Source organism: Schistocerca gregaria, unplaced genomic scaffold (genome assembly GCF_023897955.1).
Source record: "Schistocerca gregaria isolate iqSchGreg1 unplaced genomic scaffold, iqSchGreg1.2 ptg001059l, whole genome shotgun sequence".
Lineage (NCBI taxonomy): Eukaryota > Metazoa > Arthropoda > Insecta > Orthoptera > Acrididae > Schistocerca > Schistocerca gregaria.
In genome coordinates, this window is record NW_026062405.1 from 175,001 (window position 1) to 182,500 (window position 7,500).

The 7,500-nt window shown below is 54.4% G+C and overlaps 3 non-coding genes across 3 annotated transcripts in view; all 3 read right to left on the minus strand.

Annotated features, from left to right (window-relative positions):
- The window catches only part of LOC126327744 (large subunit ribosomal RNA), a 4,222-nt gene extending 2,979 nt beyond the window's left edge, over positions 1-1,243 (minus strand). The window contains exon 1 of the ribosomal RNA XR_007561431.1: positions 1-1,243. This exon is cut by the window's left edge and continues 2,979 nt beyond it. This is a non-coding gene — a ribosomal RNA (large subunit ribosomal RNA).
- Positions 1,244-1,431: 188 nt separating this feature from the next.
- On the minus strand, positions 1,432-1,586 carry LOC126327780 (5.8S ribosomal RNA). Its single transcript, XR_007561463.1, has one exon. It is a non-coding gene; the product is annotated as a 5.8S ribosomal RNA (ribosomal RNA).
- Positions 1,587-1,947: 361 nt separating this feature from the next.
- LOC126327823 (small subunit ribosomal RNA) lies at positions 1,948-3,840 on the minus strand. The gene has a single exon (XR_007561503.1). It is a non-coding gene; the product is annotated as a small subunit ribosomal RNA (ribosomal RNA).
- Positions 3,841-7,500: the final 3,660 nt, after the last annotated feature.

Genomic DNA, 7,500 nt, shown 5'->3' on the forward strand with positions numbered 1-7,500 from the left:
CGCCCCTATACCCAGCTCCGACGATCGATTTGCACGTCAGAATCGCTACGGACCTCCATCAGGGTTTCCCCTGACTTCGTCCTGGCCAGGCATAGTTCACCATCTTTCGGGTCCCAACGTGTACGCTCTAGGTGCGCCTCACCTCGCAATGAGGACGAGACGCCCCGGGAGTGCGGAGGCCGCCGCCCCGTGAAGGGCGGGGAAGCCCCATCCTCCCTCGGCCCGCGCAAGGCGAGACCTTCACTTTCATTACGCCTTTAGGTTTCGTACAGCCCAATGACTCGCGCACATGTTAGACTCCTTGGTCCGTGTTTCAAGACGGGTCGTGAAATTGTCCAAAGCTGAAGCGCCGCTGACGGGAGCGATTATTCCGCCCGAGAGCATCCCGAGCCAACAGCGGCGCGGGTCCGGGGCCGGGCCAGGTAGGTCCGTCATCCGGGAAGAACCGCGCGCGCTTGCCGGGAGCCCGAGCGCCCAAAGGGGCGAATCGACTCCTCCAGATATACCGCCGAGCAGCCAGCCAGGACACCGGGGCTCTGCCCAACAGACGCGAACCGAGGCCCGCGGAAGGACAGGCTGCGCACCCGGGCCGTAGGCCGGCACCCAGCGGGTCGCGACGTCCTACTAGGGGAGAAGTGCGGCCCACCGCACACCGGAACGGCCCCACCCCGCGGCGAGTGGAAAGGCAACCGGACACGACCCCGCCGCGGATTGCTCCGCGCGGGCGGCCGGCCCCATCTGCCGAGGGCGGGGGCCAGTGGCCGGATGGGCGTGAATCTCACCCGTTCGACCTTTCGGACTTCTCACGTTTACCCCAGAACGGTTTCACGTACTTTTGAACTCTCTCTTCAAAGTTCTTTTCAACTTTCCCTCACGGTACTTGTTCGCTATCGGTCTCGTGGTCATATTTAGTCTCAGATGGAGTTTACCACCCACTTGGAGCTGCACTCTCAAGCAACCCGACTCGAAGGAGAGGTCCCGCCGACGCTCGCACCGGCCGCTACGGGCCTGGCACCCTCTACGGGCCGTGGCCTCATTCAAGTTGGACTTGGGCTCGGCGCGAGGCGTCGGGGTAGTGGACCCTCCCAAACACCACATGCCACGACAGGCGGCAGCCTGCGGGGTTCGGTGCTGGACTCTTCCCTGTTCGCTCGCCGCTACTGGGGGAATCCTTGTTAGTTTCTTTTCCTCCGCTTAGTAATATGCTTAAATTCAGCGGGTAGTCTCGCCTGCTCTGAGGTCGTTGTACGAGGTGTCGCACGCCACACCGCCAGCCGGCTGTGCACGCTACCGAGAAAGTACCGGTATGCGAACCGCCAGGCGACGGGCGCGCATCGCACGTTTAAGGAGACGCGGCCGGCCACACAGGCGACCACGACACTCCCACGTCTCCGAAGCGGGACAAACGCCGCGCGCTTCAGTATACGTAGCCGACCCTCAGCCAGACGTGGCCCGGGAACGGAATCCATGGACCGCAATGTGCGTTCGAAACGTCGATGTTCATGTGTCCTGCAGTTCACATGTCGACGCGCAATTTGCTGCGTTCTTCATCGACCCACGAGCCGAGTGATCCACCGTCCTGGGTGATCTTTTCCTTTTCAGTCTCCCACTGTCTCTTTCAAGACAGTAGCATTTGCGGGACTGAGGCGTCTGACGGCCCCTGTTCCACTATTTTTTTGTGTCCAACGGCCTCACAGCCGATGGGCGTCGTACGGCTCCACACCGGAGCGGACAGGCACTCGGGCGAACGTCATTCAAAACCGGCGCCAGGCGCCAGGTACCGCAGGCCAGCCGCTCCAGAGCTTCAGCGCTCGTACCACACAACAACAACACTTCCGCTAGTTTTGAGAGGCACGCGTGGTTCCGCACGCGGCGCACGGCCACTGCCGTACAGGTAGCGTGTTGCGCGACACGACACGCACATCGAAAGACATGCAGTCTAGTCGGTAATGATCCTTCCGCAGGTTCACCTACGGAAACCTTGTTACGACTTTTACTTCCTCTAAATGATCAAGTTTGGTCATCTTTCCGGTAGCATCGGCAACGACAGAGTCGATGCCGCGTACCAGTCCGAAGACCTCACTAAATCATTCAATCGGTAGTAGCGACGGGCGGTGTGTACAAAGGGCAGGGACGTAATCAACGCGAGCTTATGACTCGCGCTTACTGGGAATTCCTCGTTCATGGGGAACAATTGCAAGCCCCAATCCCTAGCACGAAGGAGGTTCAGCGGGTTACCCCGACCTTTCGGCCTAGGAAGACACGCTGATTCCTTCAGTGTAGCGCGCGTGCGGCCCAGAACATCTAAGGGCATCACAGACCTGTTATTGCTCAATCTCGTGCGGCTAGAAGCCGCCTGTCCCTCTAAGAAGAAAAGTAATCGCTGACAGCACGAAGGATGTCACGCGACTAGTTAGCAGGCTAGAGTCTCGTTCGTTATCGGAATTAACCAGACAAATCGCTCCACCAACTAAGAACGGCCATGCACCACCACCCACCGAATCAAGAAAGAGCTATCAATCTGTCAATCCTTCCGGTGTCCGGGCCTGGTGAGGTTTCCCGTGTTGAGTCAAATTAAGCCGCAGGCTCCACTCCTGGTGGTGCCCTTCCGTCAATTCCTTTAAGTTTCAGCTTTGCAACCATACTTCCCCCGGAACCCAAAAGCTTTGGTTTCCCGGAGGCTGCCCGCCGAGTCATCGGAGGAACTGCGGCGGATCGCTGGCTGGCATCGTTTATGGTTAGAACTAGGGCGGTATCTGATCGCCTTCGAACCTCTAACTTTCGTTCTTGATTAATGAAAACATACTTGGCAAATGCTTTCGCTTCTGTTCGTCTTGCGACGATCCAAGAATTTCACCTCTAACGTCGCAATACGAATGCCCCCGCCTGTCCCTATTAATCATTACCTCGGGTTCCGAAAACCAACAAAATAGAACCGAGGTCCTATTCCATTATTCCATGCACACAGTATTCAGGCGGGCTTGCCTGCTTTAAGCACTCTAATTTGTTCAAAGTAAACGTGCCGGCCCACCGAGACACTCAACAAAGAGCACCCTGGTAGGATTTAAACGGGGTCCGCCTCGGGACGCGAAAGCACCCCTTCGGCTCGCCCCACCGGCAGGACGTCCCACGATACATGCCAGTTAAACACCGACGGGCGGTGAACCAACAGCGTGGGACACAAATCCAACTACGAGCTTTTTAACCGCAACAACTTTAATATACGCTATTGGAGCTGGAATTACCGCGGCTGCTGGCACCAGACTTGCCCTCCAATAGATACTCGTTAAAGGATTTAAAGTGTACTCATTCCGATTACGGGGCCTCGGATGAGTCCCGTATCGTTATTTTTCGTCACTACCTCCCCGTGCCGGGAGTGGGTAATTTGCGCGCCTGCTGCCTTCCTTGGATGTGGTAGCCGTTTCTCAGGCTCCCTCTCCGGAATCGAACCCTGATTCCCCGTTACCCGTTACAACCATGGTAGGCGCAGAACCTACCATCGACAGTTGATAAGGCAGACATTTGAAAGATGCGTCGCCGGTACGAGGACCGTGCGATCAGCCCAAAGTTATTCAGAGTCACCAAGGCAAACGGACCAGACAAGCCAATCCGATTGGTTTTGATCTAATAAAAGCGTCCCTTCCATCTCTGGTCGGGACTCTGTTTGCATGTATTAGCTCTAGAATTACCACAGTTATCCAAGTAACGTGGGTACGATCTAAGGAACCATAACTGATTTAATGAGCCATTCGCGGTTTCACCTTAATGCGGCTTGTACTGAGACATGCATGGCTTAATCTTTGAGACAAGCATATGACTACTGGCAGGATCAACCAGGGAGCTGCGTCAACTAGAGCTGAGCAGCCGGCCGCCCGGGAGTGTGTCCCGGGGGCCCGCGCGAACACGCAAGCGTCCGCTCAATTATTCTGCAAACAGGAGGAGGCCGAGCTCCCCTGCACGATACACCTCGAAACCCTCTCAGGTCCCGGCGGCGCGCAGCGCCGTCCTAGGTACTTGGTCGGTTTCGAGAGAGGCGCAATCACCCGGAGTTAGGCGAGTAGACGGTTTTAGTGCAAACACCCTTGCTCCCAACTGAGCTTGCCGCTGCCGACAGAGGCCCGGGAGCGTGCTGTCGTGGCATTGCCGGCGGGAGACAACACGCGCCACCTATGGTGACCGGCAGCTCCAACGCCAGCGCCACACAAGGGCAAAGCCCCACTTGGGTGCAGAAGCGAACTCTCCCAGCACAGCGCACGCGCCAACACGTCCGCACAACTGCGATACAAACCACCTGCGAGAACCGCTGGGGCGACCGAGCAGCAGACGGCGTCGCGGCGCCGAGTGCCAGGCGGCGGCGCATCCTCAACGCACACAGTCCTCAATCAGACCAGCACACTGCAGATGTCCACCGCGCTTCGCACCGGGCTCGGCTGAACCAACTTTGGCCGCCAGGCGCCGCGTGCAGGGTGCGCCGCAGCGTAGCTGCGCCGCCTGCCGGGCCCGTCTGCTGGCGCTCCTGCCACTCGGCGCCCCCCACCAGCCGGCTGTTGCGCGTGCGCCCACGCAGCGCGCGGCCAACACGCCGGGCGGCCCCCCTTCACCGGCCGGGAACAGTCCCACCAAGCCACCGCCGCGTATCGCTTCATACCCACATGGGCCTAGTCACGTGTGTGGATGTGGCGGGTACCGCTGAAACAACCGGTTAATAGCTGTACCGATCGTCGCCATTACAGATTCACCTCCAGCGTGAACAACCGCTCAACAACGGATTTCCAGTTCATTTGCGTATCTTGGGCAGTAAACGTAGATGTCCACCTACATTTGCGAATTCAACAATTCTTGCATGCCAGGATGTCATGTGTCACGACACGCTACATCAGACCACATACACACTGCGACATGTGCAGAAGAGAACACGTGGAAGGTGGCCCGCGCACGTATGCGATGTCCCTTCCGCGATCCACTGTCAACCGGCATCTGCGGCATGTCCCAGATATGGAACGCGGTCCACCAGGGTAGCACTTTGTGTGAGGCAATACGACAAAGTCGGAATACACGCGTCACTACATCAGACGGCTCACGCTGACCTGACCTGACCTGACCTGACCTGACTCACCGCACCACCACACCCAGCGACCCAGGGTGACATACAATGCGTTCGTACGTTCCTCCCACACGCCTCTACGGCGTACCACAGTGCAACCTAGCTGTTATTGGGAGACGAGACAAGTAGCATCGAGCACAACATATGGAAATTGAGATTCGACACCGTTGGGCACAGCCAGCGTACGGTCACACGTATCACACTACTTCACTCTGTACGTAACGACCGATGATCGGTACAGCGTGTGGGTTACGCGTACGACATCAGCGGACAATGGACACAGACCATACCACGACGTACACTGAGGGCGTCGACATCTGAATGCAACTGAACAGCTGCGAGGCTCATTTAACACTCAAACGCCAGACCGACCAGCTTGAGAGGACAGAGACACAAAGAGAGGGACAGAGGGAGGGGGGGGGGGCCGATATAGTCCTATTGCAGTACAATTGACAGTGGATAGCGGGAATATGTGGAAAGTAAGCAACACTCGCAAGACATCTACATGAGGATAACAACGACACCAGAGATTCCGAGCAGTGAACTATGTTAGGCAAAGGGACAACGTGGGTTAGGTTAAGGGACAACGTGGGTTAGGTTAAGGGACAACGTGGGTTAGGTTAAGGGACAACGTGGGTTAGGTTAAGGGACAACGTGGGTTAGGTTAAGGGACAACGTGGGTTAGGTTAAGGGACAACGTGGGTTAGGTTAAGGGACAACGTGGGTTAGGTTAAGGGACAACGTGGGTTAGGTTAAGGGACAACGTGGGTTAGGTTAAGGGACAACGTGGGTTAGGTTAAGGGACAACGTGGGTTAGGTTAAGGGACAACGTGGGTTAGGTTAAGGGACAACGTGGGTTAGGTTAAGGGACAACGTGGGTTAGGTTAAGGGACAACGTGGGTTAGGTTAAGGGGCAACTTGAGTTAGGTTAAGGGGCAACTTGAGTTAGGTTAAGGGGCAACTTGAGTTAGGTTAAGGGGCAACTTGAGTTAGGTTAAGGGGCAAATTGAGTTAGGTTAAGGGACAACTTGAGTTAGGTTAAGGGACAACTTGAGTTAGGTTAAGGGACAACTTGAGTTAGGTTAAGGGACAACTTGAGTTAGGTTAAGGGACAACTTGAGTTAGGTTAAGGGACAACTTGAGTTAGGTTAAGGGACAACTTGAGTTAGGTTAAGGGACAACTTGAGTTAGGTTAAGGGACAACTTGAGTTAGGTTAAGGGACAACTTGAGTTAGGTTAAGGGGCAACTTGAGTTAGGTTAAGGGGCAACTTGAGTTAGGTTAAGGGGCAACTTGAGTTAGGTTAAGGGGCAACTTGAGTTAGGTTAAGGGGCAACTTGAGTTAGGTTAAGGGGCAACTTGAGTTAGGTTAAGGGGCAACTTGAGTTAGGTTAAGGGGCAACTTGAGTTAGGTTAAGGGGCAACTTGAGTTAGGTTAAGGGGCAAATTGAGTTAGGTTAAGGGGCAAATTGAGTTAGGTTAAGGGGCAAATTGAGTTAGGTTAAGGGGCAAATTGAGTTAGGTTAAGGGGCAAATTGAGTTAGGTTAAGGGGCAAATTGAGTTAGGTTAAGGGGCAAATTGAGTTAGGTTAAGGGGCAAATTGAGTTAGGTTAAGGGGCAAATTGAGTTAGGTTAAGGGGCAAATTGAGTTAGGTTAAGGGGCAAATTGAGTTAGGTTAAGGGGCAAATTGAGTTAGGTTAAGGGGCAAATTGAGTTAGGTTAAGGGGCAAATTGAGTTAGGTTAAGGGGCAAATTGAGTTAGGTTAAGGGGCAAATTGAGTTAGGTTAAGGGATAATCTGGTACAACCACAGTTAGGTTAAGCGATAATCTGGTACATCCACAGTTAGGTTAAGCGATAATCTGGTACAGCCACAGTTAGGTTAAGCGATAATCTGGTACAGCCACAGTTAGGTTAAGCGATAATCTGGTACAGCCACAGTTAGGTTAAGCGATAATCTGGTACAGCCACAGTTAGGTTAAGCGATAATCTGGTACAGCCACAGTTAGGTTAAGCGATAATCTGGTACAGCCACAGTTATGTTAAGCGATAATCTGGTACAGCCACAGTTAGGTTAAGCGATAATCTGGTACAGCCACAGTTAGGTTAAGCGATAATCTGGTACAGCCACAGTTAGGTTAAGCGATAATCTGGTACAGCCACAGTTAGGTTAAGCGATAATCTGGTACAGCCACAGTTAGGTTAAGCGATAATCTGGTACAGCCACAGTTAGGTTAAGCGATAATCTGGTACAGCCACAGTTAGGTTAAGCGATAATCTGGTACAGCCACAGTTAGGTTAAGCGATAATCTGGTACATCCACAGTTAGGTTAAGCGATAATCTTGGTTAAATTCGGTATTGTGTGGGAAGGGGGCAGAGAGAGTGGGGGGGGGGG